General features: G+C 37.1%; 1 protein-coding gene across 4 annotated transcripts in view; it reads left to right on the top strand.

The window, feature by feature from the left end:
* Window positions 1–21,441, top strand: part of LOC126832146 (calcitonin gene-related peptide type 1 receptor) — a 139,542-nt gene that overhangs the window by 17,718 nt on the left and 100,383 nt on the right. The window contains exon 1 of one of the 4 annotated variants that reach the window (XM_050562845.2): window positions 18,537–18,759. The exons of the other annotated variants lie outside the window; for them this stretch is intronic. The gene's annotated coding sequence lies outside the window, so the exon portion shown is untranslated. Of the gene's footprint in view, window positions 1–18,536; window positions 18,760–21,441 lie in introns of those variants that run through there. 4 annotated transcript variants of the gene reach the window in all.

The following is a 21,441-nucleotide window of genomic DNA, read 5'->3' as shown; positions in this document are numbered from 1 at the left end:
GGTTAATTCAGATTTAAAGTTAAAAGCGCCTGGACTAGCTGATCAGCATTTTTGATTAAGAAATCACCCGAAGATAATTATAGAAATAGAGTAAAGTTATGAATGTTTGAAATTTTGACAGTCTCGATTGTCAAGCACCATTGTTGCGAGATAAACAAAGTCTTGATTATCCAACATCACGACCATTCGAAGGATTAGAGAGTTGATTATGGGCATATCATGTAAATAAATGTTTCGATAATAATTTATATAAAATTTTGAGACCAAAAGACGACCCCCAGCGCACAGATTTAGCTCTTGTATAATGTTTATCTTCATCTGAGGTTTAACATTTTATTTTTCCTGATAACTAGAACATATTTTCAGATATAAAAACGCAACCCAGAGACAACGTGTCGTTACACCCACGCTTTAATTATGTCGTTTTTAAGAGGCAGGACAAAAAAAGTATTCAACAAATTTGAACATAAATATTTAAATCTCCAGTGTATTGAAAAACAACTCAAGCATTTAAATGACTTCATTTTGATAATAAAAGTACTTTAACTCTAAAGCTTGGTGGGAGAGAGAGAGAGAGAAATGGGGTTTAACGTCCACTCGACACAAACTAGGTCATTTCGGGACTAACATATGGTTTAATTTTATTTCAATAATTCGCTTGCACATAAGGGTCTTTAGCAGTGGGAGGAAACCGGAGGACCCGGAGAAAACCCACGAGGTTGGACAGGCGACCCTACTCCTGGTCACGTACAACTAAAGCTTGGTGGGCGTACAGAACGTAAGTACATTATTCTCTGATGCATTATGTAAGATTTAGATAAAGAAAAGGCCGTTCTTTGCTATAATGGTTCGAAAATAGATAATGAATATATTGAATTCAGGCAAATCACTTTAACCTGAGCGAAGTTATGAGTGTTTGAACTTTTGAAAATATAGTTTCGATTGCCAAGTACCATACCTACAATAGTAATAAACAAAGTCTCGATTATCCATCATTAAATGTCGATGATGGCCTAATCCATTTAGTATCACGTCCATCCGATGGCCTAGGGAGTTGATTGTAGACTTGCCATGTGAATAAATGTCTAATTAATAATTTATATAACATTTGGAGCCATACACAAAGACGTGCAATAGTCAAATTTAGCTCTTACATAATTAACGGGTATTTCTTTCCGAACCGTTAATGGGGAGATAACTGTCAGTGATATAAATAATAAATTGTCTAAAGAATAAGTTTATAAATGTGTACTCTGTTATTAGTTTTGTAATTAGTGGACCAGTATTTCGTTATAGTGTAGTGTGTTACCATAGCGATAAAATATCTTGCAAACTTTCTCATAATCGAGCGCACAAGCCGTTGTATTGTGAACGTAAACAATGAGACTAAGACTGGTTTGTAAACTATAATCATCGAATGGCATTAGGTAATTGAACATAATATAACACAGCACTGTTCTATGGATAGCAATCACTATACATGTATTATATACACACGACGTTTCGACAAGAATTCACTGGTCGTTATCAAGCATACAAATTACAAATGAGGAAAAAATGTGACAGTGTTATAATGTTTTGATTAATTCCTGCTTAATCCTTTATCCGCTGTAGTTACTACACTATGTGCTATCACAATTAATCTTAATATACTTACTTTGGTAACCAATATAACACTGTCACAAATTTTTCCTCATTTGTAATTTGTGTATGCTTGATAACGACCAGTTAATTCTTGTCGAAACGTTGTGTGTATATAATATAGTGATTGCTATCCATAGAACTGTGTTGTGTTATATGGTTGTAAACTGTTTTTTGATTGGTCCGTAGAACCAAGCTACGGTCACGGGCAGATACTTTGAATACGTGAATACCCCGTAGATGAACCCAGGGTATAGTGGAATAAATGGACTGAGACCACTGTGGGTACTGAGGATGACTGAACGTAGACCATGTTCTCAATTTTAAACCATTTTTAGTACGATATATGGAAAGTGGACATTAAACGTAATTAAATTAAAATCCACCAGAACGTGGAAATACCTATTGAAATTACATATTCTTGCCAGCAGACACATTGTTGTTGACTTCTTTACAAATCAAAGGAAAATGTAGCCATTTTGTATTGGAAATATAAAGAGAAGTAGAACTTTTATAGTTTCTGTTATGGGAGACAAACAATGCATATAATAGAAAATACAAACAGTTTAAACATTTTATTGTTCCTCAAACTGTGCCCTGGGGAAATCTGTATTAATCTACGTCATTATAAATATGTACAATACATTAACTGGTTCAATTAGAACCACCCAAAAATAAATTTGAACTAAACAATTGTGTCATTCAGTCTAGGGTTTAATTAAAGACACTGATACATTTATTTCTATATCTTAACGAAAGATAGAGAACGATGACAGCTATTTAAAAATATATATATATATATCTATATTCCAGACGTTACCTTTCCAACGGCGCTCTTAATTAAACCAAAGATGACGTCACACGTCTGGCCAGAAATAACAAATAGCAATTTGAAAATTGAAAATCGTAGAACAAACCAGCACAGAACCCGTTGGTCTGTTTGATCTCCTATACCATTAAATCAGATACAGGCTTATCGAAAATGTATGAATTGATCTAAATCATATCAATTGATGATACATTACTAAAACAACGATGGCTCAGCGAATAGAATGCTGGCTTCCTTACCTGAAGGCCTCGGGTTAGATCCCGGCGTTGGCCGAAACAGTTCATCAGGATTTCCATATTTGGTTTTCCCCCTTGTCAATAGTGCGGGGTGGAGAGTGTGACAAGGAACAGCGTCTACTCTTTCGTGTAGGACAACAACTGAGGTTTTAACACGTGCGCTTTGTACCTTAAAGTCTGTCAATAAGGCAATTTGGGTGGTGTCGATATCCAGCTTGTACGTAGGATAACCTGTCCAAACTCCTGTGGTCTTACCAGGTCACCCACCCCCACCAACCCAACACTGCTAAATACGCCCACGAACCAAGCGAAGTTTTGAAATTAAATGGAACCATGTGTTATTCCTGAAATTATCTACCTTGTACCTCATTTCTGTATCCCTGTTTGGTTACTTTCATTTTAAACACACGAGGATCTTTTATTTCAAAAACAATTTCATTTATTTTCTTTACTACGTTTGGATGTGTTAGAAATACGCTGAGTGGTCATTTCGTATGGAAGAAAGTTAACAGTTACATTTAACAATCGCAACATTATTATCTACAGGCTTATTAATTTTATCGGGGGTTGGGTGGCCGAATGGTTAGCGCGTGCGTGTTGTATCATAAGGCCTGTCATTGAGTCAAATGGCGTGGTTTTGATTCCCCGGTTGTATGTGACAAGGAGTAGGGTCACCTGTCCGACCTCGTTGGTTTTCTCCGGGTCCCCCAGTTTCCCCCCACTGCTCCTACGCGCAAGCGATTTATTGAACCATATGTTAGCCCCGAAATGACCTAGTTTGTGTCGAGTGGACGTTAAACCCATCTCTCTCTCTCTCTCTCTCTCTCATTGTGCGTCAAACATGGCGATTACATGTGATGAATCTAGAGGTATAGTGTATGATATTTATCGGAATACTGCATACCGTGTAAACATGACAACAGATTATGTTTATAAAATGGAGCCATGGTGGCTTAGGGGTTAGGACATTGGCTTGGTAGTAGGCCTGGCCAGGAACAACTTATATTGGTTCGGATGGAACGAAAACCCGAGGTTCCGTGTACACTTTGGCATGCCCGTAAAAGAACCCGTGACATTTGAAATTCGACAGAACGTAAGCCCTAGCGCTACTATCCGGGGAAAATTTCCTACAGCACACGTCTTGATTAGCCCAGTCGGCATGGGCGTCACACATGGGGGTTCCGGGGGGGGGGCCGACCCCCCCAATTGGTTTTCTGGGGGGGGGGGTCTGAATATACTTGGACCCCCCAAAAAATTTACATAGTAGGCCCAAACTCCTATTTATTTACAACAATTATTAGGATTAGTTAAGATTCTATCTGTATAAAACCTGTACATATCCCAATATGGTTTATACTGTTAAAATAAAACACAGAGATAATCATCCTGGAAACATGTGTGAAGTGAAAAGTACCTGTGTTCCATAAAATTGTGTCTAGTTAGCCTGTCAGTAATATTTTGTTAATTTTTTTCTGCCACTTATCAGAGTGAATCGCACGTAGGTACCCAAAAACATAACCGCCTAAACCAAATATTTATCGCCCGCTCAGCCAGCAACGTAACCATAATGCTTTTGCACGCGGTTTCTTGGTAGACAGCATGGCCACATGGTGTTTGTTTAAATTTTTTAGGGGTTTTAAAAAATGTGTTAGGGTTAGGGTTAGGGGTTAGGGTTGCGCCCCCCCCCCCCAAATATATATTTCATGGTTACGCCTCTGCCAGTCGGAGAAAAGACGTAGGACGTTAAATCCCATTTTACTTTGTTTATAAAACAGCCGATTCAAGAATACTGTCGTGGATTGATATTCCAGGTATTTCGTAACACATACGACTTTAATACCCCAATGATGAGGAAGTTGAATCAGAGACGTATATATCAATATGTAATTATAATTAGAAAGATAAACGATGTAATTAGATAATGTATTGTATATTATATTGGATATCATATTGTGTCAGTAATAATAATAGGTTATTTCATTAATGATTCATATTTCTAGCATTTACATCTCGCTACTTTCTGAAATGCCAAAATATTGGATTGGAGTCTTATTTCAGATTTCTCAACGTATTCGTTGATAAACGAAATGAAATGGTGTTTAACGTCTTACGTTTTTGCACCAACGTAGTGTAGGGAAATTTTGCCAGGACAGAGATACCACTGACATGGGCAAACCCGCTGTAAAATCCCGAGGAACGTTGTCGGCTATCACCGGGATCGGACCCCCGATCTCCTGGCTAGTGATCCAGTGACTTACGCATTGAGCCACCGTGGTTCCAATTCGTTGATAACAGTTGGTTGTGAAAGTATACAGATAAATTATGTTGTTTAAAGAAGGGTATGGGTGACCGAAAGGTCTAACGCATGCGCACTAAATTATAGGGTATGTTATTGAGTCGGGTGGCGTGCTTTCGATTTCCCGCTTGAGCGTGAGAACCTCGTGGGTTTTATGCGGGTACTCCAGGTTCCTACCACAACTAAAGACTGCTGAAGACAAGCGAATGTTTTTAAAATAAAATTGTACCACTAGTTTAGTTAGTTTAAACAATATTTATTCATAAAATATCATATAATACATTACAGTTTTAAAGATATGATACAAAAACAAGCTAAAAGCTTATATAAATTTGCTTCATAGTTTAGTTCCGAAATGAACTAGTTTGTGTCGAGTGGACGTTACTCAATTTGCAAATTTATGATTACAGATTAATTTATGTCTGCCAGCTGGCGTTAGGGTTAGGGTTTCTCAATTTCCTCCTTACTAATACATTGGCATTCATATCCCGAGCGTCAGTGATAAGCCCCGCCCCGTTTTCGTGCAATTAGGGTTACTAATAATAATGATAAAAACTTATTTATAAAGAGTAGTAAATTAGCTTCAGGGCTGTTGTACAATTTGCCCTTTGTACTAAAATTACATGAAACACAAAACAAATACAGCGGGAGAGATGAATATAATATACAAAATATATATACGATATAGCATCAAAACACAGATCCTATTCCGCTTCGTTTTTTATGTTTCAAAATCTCGTTTTATTTGTCTGGAGTACACCGGAAATTGGAAAAGATGTTAGATAACCCGCGTTCTGAGTGTTGTGAGGGGTTAGTCGATCAATTGGTCGGTTGAGTCGAGTTCTTATCGTGTGGAGCGCGCCACTGTGGGTAGACATTTGCAACAAAATAAAAACAAAGGTTGTAATACCGAATAGACGCTTGGAACCCCAACAGTGATTGGTTAATGGAATGACTGAGCTGACGTCATAGGGTCAAAAGTCCATATAAATCTTTATATATTTCTATGCAAAAGTGGCTGTTAGGACCCCTGACGTGACCTCCCACTTCAACCGGTTAGATGTGAATGTAGTGGAGGCAAACGAGAGTATAAAAATCAAAATGAACTATAGATCGGTATTTTATCAGACTGATATTGCACTGTAAAATAGACACGGACATCCCGCCACATTTAATCCAAGGATAATGAAGGCAAGTAGATACGTCGCTCAGTCATAAATAGTCATTGTATTTCATAGAATTGTGTCCTGGGTATAATGTACCGATCAACCATATGAAATATTTTTATTCTAAAATTGTATTTAAAAAGTGTTTAACCTGCTTTTTCGCTTATGTTAAAAACAATCCTGGGATAATGATGCCAAATAAACCGTAATTGTATTCCATAGAATTGAGTCCTGGGTATAACGCACGGTTCAACCATATAAAATATCTTTATTTTAAAATTGTATTTTAAAAGTGGTTAACCTGCTTTTTCGCTTATGTTAAAAAAAATATGTGGACTCGTAAAGTGGTTAACCTGCTTTTTCGCTTATGTTAAAAAAAAAAAAAAAAAAAAATGTGGACTCGTCTATTGGTTGTCTGCGATATCACCTCGGTGGAAGCGGACGTAAAATACAACTAACCCATCATCATCGTCTATTGGTCTGTTTTGAATTTTACCAATACTAATACTGGCCAACATTTGAATCTCGATCAGAAAAAAATCGCATTCTAATATATCGCCGACAATATCAAGAAATATGGGGACCCGTCTCAAAAGCCAAGTTTTTATTTCTCCAAGTTATATTTCAAAGCTGTTTAACCTATTTTATCAAGTATGTAACACCTGTCGACTCCGTGGTTATCCATTAATTTCTACATTCTTTTTATTTATTGGCTATATGAATAAATCCCCCATACAATTGGATACTTTGACGATCGACATAGATAGGATCTCGATCAGGGAAAACGCAATCTAATATATCCCTTATGTCTTGTACTAATTGAGAGCCAACCAAAAAGAACATAATACGCTGAAACACAGACAACGATGACGGGATGTTGATGGATGAGTTGACTATCCAGTAGGTCATCAGTATAGTCCTCGTAGATCTTGCAGTTTCAAACTTTTCAACGTTTTATTGAAGCATGAAGACATAAAGTTGATAAAGAAAAGCAAATTCCAGGGGGAATAATTCAACTGTTATAACTATACCAATTTTCAATATCCTTACATAATGCAATTTGCTATCTGGATGTCGTCCACTCCACTTTAATTAAATTCAACATTTCTAAAGATTGTTCCTTTCTTTATGGATATTCCAACGAGCAACGTTCGTACATATTATACAATAATAGAGTTATTGGCGAAACGAATGGTTCCAAGATCCATCTTAAGATTAATCGATTCCAATTTAATTTGTAGTTTTGAAATTTCAGGACTGTTCACATGCTTAACCGATTTCTGAAATAGTCCGTGTTTGATCCCTGGGAAGAATCGGGTTTTTTATACTCCCGAGTAATAAGTTAAATTTCTGTAAAGTTTCCTCTCAATTACTCCTACACAAGTAAAGTTAACAAGTTTGGTCGCCTTTGTGGATTTTACAATTTCAAATCGTTATGGAAACCAGCGCTTCTGATGGATTGTCATTCTTCAGAAATGAACAACTGTAATTGCTTCATAATGTCCAATTCTTGAATATGGCTTAAAGTTAGATGTTCGTTTGATACTAACAGCATGTTTAATTTGATATTATTATGTCCATATAAAGAAAATCTACTACACCCAGAGTTCATTAGAACCATTTGTTACGTTTTTTGCTAAATTTGACTCTTAGGTATATTTAGAACTAAAACCACACAATGCACAATCATTGATCATTCATTAGGCATTCATTTTGTATTAGTCTTTTTCCCTATATTAAATCGTATTGATCCTTTTTGCAATTTCTTAAGTAACGACGCGTCATTTGCATTTTTGTTAAAGTATTTAATTTCGCATTGCTTTATCCAGGCAAATATGGACTCAGATTTAATTAAGAAACCAAAATCAAAATATCAACGCTAGATAACCTCCTGAGGAGCCAAGGTGACTAAGTGAGTAAGACGCTGGTTCGCTTTCCTTGAGGTCGCGGGTTCGATCCCGGTGTTGGCCGAGAAAGTTCATCGGGATTTTGCGGCGTGGTTCTCCATGTCAATGGTGCAGGACGGATGGCCTGACAAGGACAGCTTTCTAGTCGTTCGGATTGGACGAAATACCGAGGTCCCGTGTACACATGCACGTAAAAGATCCCTTGGCCGCTGGAATTCGATAAAAGGGTAGGCCGTAGCGCCGCTGTCCCTCATAGCACACTGTATGGCATATTCATGTCTTCATTAGCCCCGCCGGAGCAGAAGAGTAGGACGCTAAACCCCATTTCATTTCAGATAACCTCCTGACTTGTATTCAATAGCATTTGAAATAGGCCTATCATTTCTGTTCGCCCACAACAAAATGGCGACTGGTTTATTACATAGCGAGCAGCATAGATTGATGAAATTCAATTTAAAATATTTTTGAAAATACTAAACGGAATTGAACCATTTCTGGACCGATATTCAAATTAGAAATCCATCATTCAGAATACTGTGTGGTTTCGATTCTCCGTCGCTTATACGTGACAAAGAGGAAGGACGCTTGTCCAGCCCTGTGGGTTTTCGCCGGTTACTTTGGTTTCCTCACACCGCTAAAGGCCCCTACACGCAAGCTAATTATTGAAATAAAATCGAACCATATGTTAGTCCCGAAATGACTTAATTTGTGTCGAGTTGACGTTACCCCCCCCCCTCTCTTTCTTTCTCACGCTCTCTCTTGCAAGAGATTCTGCACTAGAATGGCACAATGAGATTTTAACATATAGAATATATTTTTTTTTATATAGAAGAGTATTTGTTAGCCTGCTGTCATTTCAGTAACCTACGATTTAGTGTATACTATATCGTGACGGCCACTCGTTCTATAGAATGGCAAGTTGAGAGACAGATTCCAATTTCTTGAACTAAAAAACCGAAACTGTTTAATTTTTTACATTGTAATTCGATCCCCATCAATCTTGAAAAATTAAAATAAAAGAAAAAAAACCACCCAGAACATCATTCTATTGTGAAATACATTCAAGTATTATCTTTTTTATTTTTTTGTAAAGGAAGTCAGGAGGTCACTCCAGCAATTGGCCCATTTGCCCACTTATAAATCCGATCCTGCCCCGCTATGTTTCTGATGTATAAGTAGTAGAAAAGGTAAATTGTAAGAATGCTGGTAAATAGTATGTTAATCAACCAGGGGATTTTTATTACCAATGGCGCACCGATGCTAAGGATTTCGTAGTTATGTGTGAATCGCACAAACTTGTTTAAATGCCTTTTGAAAAACACTTATACTTAATTCGTTTTGTAACCAAAATAACACCTACTTCGTCACTGTAAACAGATGCGTTATGTCAGTGGCTAATGGAATCAATAAATGTACTTGATGCACCTACAACGGTTTAGCATCTGCTGCCAGGTCAATTGGCTTTCATCAATTGCCCCAGGGGCGGTTCTAGTGTCATTTTCCGAAAAGCGCCGAATGCCACAGAAAATGATTCTGTGACTCGATGACAGTGACTCAACTGATATGACCTATTTCTCGTCTGTGTTGTTGAGCTGATTTTGAATATAAACCCTACCGGGCTTTTTAAAACGAAACAAAGTGAATATAAATAACAGAAAGGGCATTATTTATGTTATTCAAAAATATGGAAATGAAATATAACGGGGGTTACCTTTGGATATTAAAGGAGCTAAGTCTCTAACTAAATATCTTCTTTAATATACGAAATTAAACACACAAATTAGAATTCAATATTGGTCCATTTCAATCCATATCTTGCCTTGGAAATTTGGAATTCTAATATTCAATAATTAAGACACAATGAACATTTAAAAATTCATACACGAGTCGTGTATTTGGGCGCAAAAGGAAGGAACAAAGAAAAACATATCCTATATTACAATGCGGGAGTAATTAACAATGGCTGATTCACAAATGAGAAAAACCGGGTGGAATGCAATAATTAGGCGTAAACATTGTCGTTCAATTTGGACTGTTTGCCTATTTCACCAAACATAGATGATTAGAAATGACAATAAAATTTGAATATAAATCACTTTATATACACTCATATTACATTATTATGTGCTTTAAGACCAATTTATGGTTCCAAATAATAGAGCCATATTCCCTTTAACGTCCTACTTTACAGCTCTACTCTGACAGTAGATCTATAATCTAGTGGATTTGTGCTGAAATTGTTTGTTTTGTGTGTAAAGCATACAACTTGACAAAACTGTACGGTTTTATGTGTTGATAATTTTAAGATTTGCGTCACAATGTCGTCATCAATGGCAAATTAAATTTAGGTTTAACATCTGTGATCGTAATTGAGGAATTCCTTGCAAAGACGCTAAGCTGGATCTCTACAAGTAATGTCAGTCAAAAATGGTCCAATTCTTTTTATTATTTACAAAGATATGATGAATTGAAAATCGATCAACATTCGCAATTCATTGCAGGCAACAAACCAGCCTTTTCGGAGAGACAGAGAGAGAGAGAGAGAGAGAGAGAGAGAGAGAGAGAGATGGGGTTTAACGTCCACTCGACACAAAATTATTTCAATAATTCGCTTGCGCAGTGGGAGGAAACCGGAGGACCCGCAGAAAACCCACGAGGTTGGACAGGCGATCCTACTCCTTGCCACGTACAACCGGGGAATCGAAACCCCGCCAGTTGACTCAATGACAGACCTTATGATACAGTACGCGCGTGCTAACCATTCGCCCCCCCCCCCCAGCCTTTTCGGAAGTGTTTCAATGTTCCTGTGTTTAATCCGATTGAACCCATTACGGGATGTTATCTACCATTGATTATTTGGTTTTGTTTACTTTATTACACAATTTGAGTACATTTTCCACTCATTCATTATACATTATAACCTACTTCATTCCTAAATGTCTACTTTGAGAAGATATTGCAGACCGACAGACGGCATAAGTCTCGTATGAAACATCGCTGTACCGCTGGTATGATCTCTCCCTCACTCGAAATATAATAACGAATAAATTTAAGAATTCACAATATTAATTAATGTATAACTGTGTTCTTTTCCCCCTGACCTCCCTCATAGACTTAAAACTCCCCACTTCAAATATGAATGAACCTTTTAATGATAGTGCGGCAATACTATATACCGGACACGCCGGAAAACACCGGAAATCACCGGAAAACACCGGAAAACAACCGGAAAACACCATTTTATACTGAATACCGGAAAACACCGGAAAAACACTAAATACCGGAAAACACACTAAATACCGGAAAATACCCTAAATAGGTAACCCGGAGACTGACACCCTAAATAGGTAACCGGGAGCCAGGTCCTCTGTGTGCCTGGATTAGGGTTAGGGTTAGTTTCCGGTTTATAGTATAGCCCTTCTCCGGGTTACCTATTTAGGGTGGTTTCCGGTATTTAGGGTGGTTTCCGGTATTTAGTGTTTTCCACTGTTTTCCGGTATTCAGTATAACATGGTGTTTTCCGGTAGTTTTCCGGTGTTTTTCGGTGTTTTTCGGTGTTTTCCGGTATATAGTATAGCCTGTGATAGTGCCACAGTGATCAGCAGTGAATATTCGCTAGGCCGCGACAATCACCGATAAGGATGAAATCGATGCGACTTAATGAGTCACAAATATTAACTTTTTTCCTCCGACAATTAAATTCTAAAACATTTTTTTTTATGTATTGGAAAAATAAAATAAAGACGTTTGAAGTATTTGTAGGTAAAAATTATTTCCTGTTTTAGTGTAAATGGGTAATAAAATGAGTAAAAGGCGCCATTCTGCTGGAATCTGTAAACAATGCACACGCCATTGAGCCAATGATTGTCGCCGCGAGATATGACGTCTTTTGTTTAAGCCAGTCATCTTTTACAGAGATATTAGAAGATTTTCCTAGTACTCTGTGAAACAAAATGTGATAGTGCATGTTGTTTGACCTTTGGAGATGATGGAACGATATAAATAGAATCAGTGATATGTATTTTAGGTAAACATGAGTTTGCAACACAAGATAAATGAATATATTGTTAGCTCTTTCGACACATGATCAGTCACGATGTCATGAAACTGTTGATTATAGAATAATACAAACACTAACAGATATTCTTAGTTAAAAAATACACAAAATATATCAACTTGAATGATGTAGTATTCGTCTTTTCACTAATAAAGAGCATTTATATGTGCATTACAAATGCTGATCAAAACTACAGAGCGCACGACGTCGTACACTATTACTTAAAGGTACATTATGTAAGATTTAGATAAAGAGCTAGTCATTCGTGCTATAATAGTTCGAAAATAGGTCATGTAAAATAAATAATTTGAAAATGTCATTCAAATTAATCAATTGCGATCGAAGATATTAGCCTTTGAAGGTTTGACAAGACGTGTGCAATAATTTCAACCAAGTCTCGCTCCTCCATTTTTATATTAAATCAAAATATGTGTGAACCGTTCTAATCGGAGAAATCCGATGCCGTCGAGAGTTGGTTATGGCCTGGATAAGTTAATTAATTTCTAATTAATAATTTAGAAAACATTTCAGGCCCAAAGAAAGACCTGCAATAGGCAGATTTAGCCCTTGCATATTATATGTTTAAATATTAGATATTAGGATCCCATACTTCTGTGGTAAGATAACAAAACCAATATTGATTGAATGGATCAATATTCAATTTTAATTTCGCGTTTTTAATTTCGACTAGTATGCGGATATTGAATTGAAAATTTAAATCCTTTAAATCTATATTTACTTCCTCGGTAGTAGCGATTCTAAATTCGTAACATTAAAAAACGTTTGACGAAAACAGTATCTTTCCCATATAACCGATGCAATTCAACTTAATACTCTAAAAAAAATATTGAAGAGTGTATGAAAAATGTGTGATGATTTGTTCGGAAAGCCTTCAAAATAAGAGGAATACAATTTAGCTTAGGCCCGGGGGGGGGGGGGGATAAATAGAATTATACAAGAACTAAACTTGGCGTATTTCTAGCTTCAAATGTTATATAAATATTTATTTACACATTTATTAACGTAAGCCTATAATCAACTCCCTGGTCCATCGCGTGGATTAGACAATGATCACCACATCTACGTTAATCGCTAATTATGGCCACAGATTGCCGTTGAAAGGACTGACAGCCGAGATATCATTAATTTACACGACAATAGTACCTGATATAAGAGAATATTCACTGTGGGCGGAGTTTCCAACTGTCAAGAATGTTTTTATTTCTTGTCAAAACTTTAAGCATTCATAACTTGCTCAGAATAAAAGTAACTGAACTGAAATTTTCTATATTATATTCATTTGACATTATCTATTTTTGAACTAATATATCTAGTCAGACCAGTTCTTTTTCTAAATCTTGCATAATGTATCTTTAAGTATCTACGATTTCATCAATATTTGAGGGTCTGTCATTGAATCAAGTGACGTGGTTTGAATTCACAGCTTGTACGTGACAAGGGGTGATCGAACCCCGGGTCTCCTGGCTAGAAAGCCAGGGATATCCTCACTGATCCAACGTGGCCACTACAGTGTACATACTCAGACTACCAGGGAAAACGTATGTCACAATCTAAATATAATTAACGCAGTTGGCATTATGTAGTACACTTGCAAAACTGGGCGAATACTTGATTTTTGTCGGGCAACGGCCTAACCAGTGGTCAACGCTTCGTATACATTAACCTATTTAATTTGTTGTTGGCTGACTTGGAATCTTGAGTCTATAATTTCATTATGCTAGAGACAGCACATCTTTAACCTGACTTACTACTGGCTTCATCATTACCGATCACTCAACCTGTTCACTTCTGTCAGTAAAGTCTGAAGTCGGTCTTGAGGCATGAGTGTTATCAAATTTCATATTTAAATTGCTACACATATGTAGGCCCACATATTCTCCCCGTGGCAAGGAGTAGGGTCGCCTTATCCAACCTCGTGGGTTTTCTCCCCGCCCCCCCCCCCCCCTACGCGCATGCGAATTATTGAAATAAAATTCAATCCTGTGTTAGTCACGAGTGGACGTTAAACCCCCATCTTTCTTCCTCTCTCTATTCTCCCCGTGATGTGGAAATTATTCGGAAATAATCGCTGCTATGCTACACATTGTAGCCCCAAAATGAAAATTTTGTGGATTCTAATTGGTCGAAAGTGACTTGGAATAAGTATAACGGTCATCAAATGAAAGACTAATTACTGCGGATTAATACACGACTTTATTGATTTTTATTTCTTATCGTGTTGTTATTAGGGGCGGAGCTCTTCGAAAAAAGCCTAAGCCTCCGCCAATTCAATTACGTTCGACATGGAACGGTGCATGCTTGTTTTTTTGGACTATTGCGAACTGATTGACGGACATTGTTTTTTGATATGACATTACAATTCCAAGATGGATGTGATGACGCCATACAAAGAAAATTAGCTGGGATTGACAAAACTGTTGATTTATGTCCTAAAGATATTCTTCATTTATTTTACTCGTGTCTAGACCTAACAATATTAATTATGCTCATTAAAGATATACTGACAGGGAAATATCTCTGGTTATCGATCCCAGGTGTGAGCGTATGTGGCTTGGAGATAGGGGCGCCTTCTCAACCTCGTGGGTTTACTCCGGGTACTCCGGTTTCCTAACACAGTAAAGACCCCTGCGCGTGGGCTAAGATAATAAAAATAAGACAACTTGTTTGCGATATCACCCTCGGTGGAAGCGGACGTTAAACTCAACTCTAATAAAGACGAGAATATCGTCGTCAAAACGTTGCATGTTAATAAATCAGTGATTGTTATTCCATATAAATAGTTTTTAGTGTGTTACTGTTCAATTACTAAATGCCACTCAAAGAAATACAAAAAAAAATCTGAACTCCGCAAGGCATTATATATTTTTTTTTAATCTTCGATTTTAATATGACTTTTTATGAAACTTTTATCGACACTGATACGGACGGTATATATAACATGTATGGTGTGAATTACAGAGGCGAATCCAGGAATTTTTGCTGGAAGGGGGTTTGCCCGGTATCATTGGGCCCGGTATCATTGGGGTGGGTCTCCCAACCCCCCTTAAATTTTTTGAGAAATACGTGGTGTCTTTCGTCATTTTGGCGTGTATACATACACATTGAGCTTTTTAAACAGAGAGAAATCCAAAACCCCGTTTGACGTCAATTTTTATTATGAATTAATACGATGACATTGTGATTCAATTTCATTGATGCAAAGAATTAATTGTGATATCACATATGTGAAGGGTGACGTCGCTTTTTTTTCTTTATACTTATAGCTTAACATTGAAAAAGGCGTGGCTCGTCGCTTTTTTTCAAGGGCGACGCGTGACGCGGGAAGTGGTCGAAATAGAACACCATACATATGCCTATATCATTAACTTGCGTTTTGAACGCCCATCCCATCAGACCGTGACACTTTTCTCATAAAAAGTGTTGTTTTACAATTTGTTTATGTTATAGCTGAGCAGGAGAGGGTTCGGACTCCCCGCTCCCCTCGCCTCGATCCGCCCTGGAATTAATACCTTTATAAGTTAAAAAAAAGGTTATACTCGGTTAATGATCCACAGTACGCTCGTACTTGTTTACAGGATAAAGGATATATAAAAAAAAATAACCTCTAGATTTCTTTTGAGTTTCTAAATAAAATAAAACCAAGTACGACCAATCCAAACCATTAGACAAAATTCAAAGTCCTAAAAAAACGATTTGGCAAAGTAGTGTAATCGGTACTTAACATGTAACTATAAGGCTGTTCTTTACGAATTCATACAGAGTCTTACTCACCGATCCACCTCTGCTCCCACCCGGGAAGAGAAAGGGCTATTTATTTCAGTGTATTTTTAGATCTCTCATATCCAAGTCGTCTGGTATATTATGAACTTTAAAATCTAATATGTTTTGTGTCTATAAACATACAATTGTTTTCAGTTATTGAAAAGAAAAAAAAATATGTTTGTAGTCTAAAAGTGCAATTGCTAAATGCTATTGAATAGTGGATAAAAATATCTGTTTCTTATAGTAAAACCTATTGTGTCTAAAATTAGATTTTTATAGGCTTTCTAAATATAGAAAAGGTGTATTCGGCTGTTTTATCTTCTTTGTACTGTTACCAAATATAGAAAAGGTAAATTCCGTTGATTTTAGCTATAATGTACTTTTATCTTACTAGAGACAGGTTGAATTCGGGTGTTTTAGGTAGAACGGTTCCCAAATATAAAAATGGGAGATTTGTTTGTAGCATGGTTTTACAATTATAGAAATGCCGGTTTCAGCTGTTTATGATAGTTATGTAAGGTTTTCAAATATCGAAAAGGTAGATTCGGATATGTGTTTAAGGCTGGAGATAGAGAGAGATGGCGGAATGGTTAGCACGTGCGCGATGTATCATACGGTCTGTCATTGAGCCAACTGGCGGGGTTTCGATTCCCCGGTTGTACGTGACAAGGAGTAGGGTCGCCTGTCCAACCTCGTGGGTTTTCTCTGGGTCCTCTGGTTTCCTCCCACTGCTAAAGACCACCTACGCGCAAGCGAATTATTGAAATAAAATTGAATCATGTTTTAGTCCCGAAATACCTAGTTTGTGTCGAGTGGGCGTTAAGCCCATCTCTCTCTCTCTCTCTCTCTCTCCCTCTCTCTCTCTCATCGAGTCAAATGGCGTGGTTTTGATTGCTCCACCTGAGAACAGACATTTAAACTAGTTGACAGACGCTTTAAGTCCTAAATCGACGATTTTAATCGAAAACACTAAGTATAATTCGAATTTGAGAGGTATTTTGGCTTCCATTCAAAGATACATTATGGGAGATTAGATAAAGAGTTGACAGCTCTCACCATTATAGTTAAAAACTAGATAATGTAAAGGCAATTTGCTAAAAATTTCAGTCAAATTGATCCACTATGAACTGAGAATTAAGCGATTGAAATTTCTGCCTACCCTCGATCCTCATTACTAAAGTCGGTACGATAAAAAAAAAACATAGTCTCGATTATTCATTTCATGATTAAATCAGGAATGAAAGTTGAGCAGCAAATCGGATCATAATCCAATTAATATCGCAGGCTAGCGTTGACATCGAGAGTTGATTATTGTCTGGATAAGTTAATTAATGTCTATTTAATAATTTAGATAACATTTCAGGCCTAAAGAAAGACCTGCGATAGGCAGATTTAGCTCTTGCATAATGTATGTTTAATAAATTTGAAAAAGTTTAATTAGTCTTTTTCTGTATAACAGATGTGACCAGGAGTAGGACAGCATTACAAAACAGTACATTAATTGTTGTTTATGGCGGCCATTTGGGACAGAGATCTATAGCGAGCCAGCGCCTTATTCATGGAGCCACAGTGACGCCATCTTATACATACTACATAACGTATGCCTGTATTCGTTAACCAGTTTGATGGAGAGCAGCGTGGCGTTAAAAAGGCATTCTATTTCATTATATTACTTCATATAAATTAGACAGGCTATAATAATCGTGTTGTACACAAGTTTTTGTGGGGTTTAATTCGGTTTGACATAATCTATCAGCTTAGAAAATAAACAGCCGACATTTATCCCATTGGTTGATTAACTTTCTCCCCTTTGCCAATTCTTTATCGCAGGAATTTCATAAAGTTCACATCATTTCTGTTATCTTCAATGGATAATGGTAAACAAAACTGATAGTTTAGTTTAACCAGTTAAATGGACCAATTCGTGAACTTCCTGCAAACATTAAGTTTAAATCCTATAGTACAAAGTGGTAGTCGTGTTCCGGATGTGCGCGATGTGGTTCAATGTCCTGTCCAATCAGGCTTATGAAGACGGACATATCCATCATGCAGTGTGCTATAGGAGCTTAATTTTGCCGAATCTCAGTGGGTCTTTAACGTGCTTCCATTGTTATACACGGTACCTCTGTTAACGCCCACTCAACACAAACTATGTCATTTCGGGACTAACATATGGTTCAATTTTATTGCAACAATTCGCTTGCGCGTATGGGTCTTTAGCAGTGGGAGGAACCGGAGGACCCGGAAGAAACCCACGAGGCTGGACAGGCAACCCTACTCCGTGTCACATACAAGGAATCAAAACTACGCCACTTGGCGCAGTGGCAGACTTTATGATTTCACGCGTACACGTGTTAAACCACTAGACCACCCAAACCCCACAACAAGAGAGAGATGGTTAATTATTGTAGAAAAGCAATATATCAAATAAATCTATATAGATGTAGATGACGACTAATTGTATTATTAAAATCATTAAACAATTGTACAGCACGCCACATACTTCTCAATCCATTTCCCGACAGCATCTCCACCGTATATAATATAGGATTTTTCGTTTCAAAGGACGTCGATACCATAGTGTCTGCTAAAAGCTTCTCTGATGCCGTGCTATCTATCTATGGTTGTCTTCTCACTAGCACTCTCGATTGTCGATATAAGCAGGACCGTTTCTCGTAGCGTGAGAAGATAGTAAAACTTTTGCCAAGTGTCGACTGGAATTAGGAAACCAGTTTATCCAACAAGATACCTAAGTTTTAGAAACTAGACTGAATTGATCTTTGGACTTCTGACACTTTCGTGGAATATTTTTCTATATCTGAATTCAAGAATTTATTGTGAAAGGTATTTTGTATATTTTGTTTTTCTTTCAAAAAAACTTTTATTTATTTATTTTTTGGTTTGTGTTGCTGTTTTCTTACATTATAGAATTATATTTTCTTGATTATCCAGACCATAAGGGGCATTCCCCTGTTGGTTATTATTTGTGATAATGATTGTTCTGTGATTCCGAAAGATTTCACACGATGAAAGTTTCGTGGGGGTTTGGGTGACCGCGTGGCCTAACTTGTGCGCTTTAGATCATAAGATATGTCCTTGAGTCAAGTGGGTGAAGTGGCATGGTTTTGATCACAAAGACAAGGAGTATATATGGTCCGCAGCCCAACTTCGTGGGTTTTCTCTGGGTACTCCGCTTTACTGCCACTAGTAAAGCAAATATTGAAAACTCCCTCTCTCTCTCTCTCTCTCCCTCTCTCTCTCTCTCTCTCTCTCTCTCTTAGATCTTACACTGGCATTGTTAAAGTACTCCGCCCGGCTGTGGCAAAAAAGGCGTTTGATTTAATTTCATATTACAAAGTATTTAGAGTTTGGTGTAAACAATATAAAACTGTTCCCATAATAATGATCATTACACATTAAAATTTACGACTTAAAAGATGACTATTTAAATTTTTGTGCGATTTAATCCAATGGCTTGGATAAAGTATGTGAATTGAAAGCTGGAAGCAGCGACCACGAAAATGATTATATAATCTTATCATTTCCTGATAGGTGTTACATGTTACTAAAGCAGTGGTAATGAACGTGGAACGCTGAAAAAGGTTATAATCATTACTTTATAAATTGGTATCTATTATAGTATTTCGCTTTCCGAAACTAAAGATAAGTACGGATTATCAGAGATTATTAATCCCTAATTGTAAAAACAAAGCGTCCACGAGATACCAATAATGATATTAAATACATTTATGTTATTATCGCACCTTAAAGGCCGTACATTTAATGCGCCTCTGAAAGCAAAGAAGCTTTTACTAACCACTAATATATTCATTATAGAATAATTCCGTTTCCAAATATAAAATAATAAGTATGGATTATTAGAGGTTATTAACCCCTGATCGTGAAAAGAAAGCTTATACCACTTACTAATAATGATATATCAAAGATATTTATGGAGTTTATGACACCTTAAAGGTCTCAAATTTAATGCGTATCTAGCTGCAAAGAAGCTTTCACTACCCACTGGACCCACTGATATATTAATTAAATAATTGACAACACTTTGATTAATGTGGGAGTAAGACGCATGGGGGCCCTGGTGCACTTTATTGGAGGCCCATGTCAAGTTCACCTTCATCAAAATAAACTAAGTTTTACACTGTTCATGTCATCCAGATGGTTGCAATAAACGTCAGTTAATTTCATTTGATAATAAATGAATTTAGTCGAATATACCCTTTTTTTACTCAGGCATTCATATAATTTATGCAATTGTTAAAACATTTCTTTATTTTAACTCTCTAAGGGGCCGTGAATAAATTGTTCACTGTTTTATTTTTCACAGTTGAACAGACTGACAAATTTAGTTTATTTGAAATGCTAAAAAAAACTGTAACTAATATACGAGAAACTTTATGAGGGGTAAAATGGGATATAGTTTTAATGTTAGGGTAAGAAAAAAAAATTAAAAAGATTTTTCTCCTCGGGTTCAAGGTGGATCAGTAAATATAAGTAGCTGGCTCGCTAACCAGGAGACGTGGGTTCTATATCGCGTTGGCCGAGGTTGTTCCATGGGTTTTTCCAGGGATGTGTCCCATTTTAAGTTGTGCGGAACGGAGGGCCTGGCAATTAACAGCGTCTATTCGTTGGGATGGGACAACCAAACGCGGTCCCGTTGGCGTGCTCGTAATCAAACCCTTGCTTGCCACTTGGAATTCGGAATAGCGGCACCTTTCGGACAAAATGTCCCCCATAACACACTGCACTTCCGTCTTCATTAGCCCAGTCGGTAGCCTACAGGAGAATAGGATGTCAAACCCATCTTATTTTTTCTCCGAATTCATGGTAACACAGTATAATGTATAGCGTATATTGTTAGTAATCTATCTACGGGAGGATGAGTGTGTAGAATATTTTTTTAGCCGCCGATCATTTCTATGTTACTGACTATATCTACGTTTCCACGCCTTTACCCACGCTTAAAACACTGTATTCAAAATAATTATTTTACGTTTATTTAACCAAAATATCAACTGTAGATAATACCTTGGCTTGGATTCTATCGAATTAAAAAAGAGATTCGACAAAAGATTTCACCCAGCACGTGTTGCTTGTATCGTCTGCCGAGGGTGCAAAATGTTTCGAAATGTTCATTTCATCATATCTCCGTAAATACAGAACAAAATTGATCCAGTTTAAAACTGGACAGCTGTCTAGTCGTTCGGATGGGACGCAGAAACGAAGTCCTGTGTACACATTGGCGTGCACGTAGAAAATCAATTGGCAGTTGTAATTTGATATAAGAGTAGGTCGGAACGCCGCTGTCCGGACAAAATATCCCACATAGCACACTGTTTGGCTTATGTTCGCCTTCATTAGCTCAGTCGGAGCAGAACAGTTGGACGTTAAACCCCATTTCATTTCATTTAATTGTTGGACTGATATTCCTTTTAGATTTTCAACTTTTACAATATTGTGGTTCGCAAGGGATTGAAAGTTCCTCAAATTACGATCAGCAACTTTATT

The sequence above is a fragment of the Patella vulgata genome, chromosome 9 (genome assembly GCF_932274485.2).
Source record: "Patella vulgata chromosome 9, xgPatVulg1.2, whole genome shotgun sequence".
Classification (NCBI taxonomy): Eukaryota; Metazoa; Mollusca; class Gastropoda; family Patellidae; genus Patella; species Patella vulgata.
The sequence above is the reverse complement of the archived record's forward strand: the minus strand, read 5'-3'. Positions and strand labels throughout refer to the sequence as shown.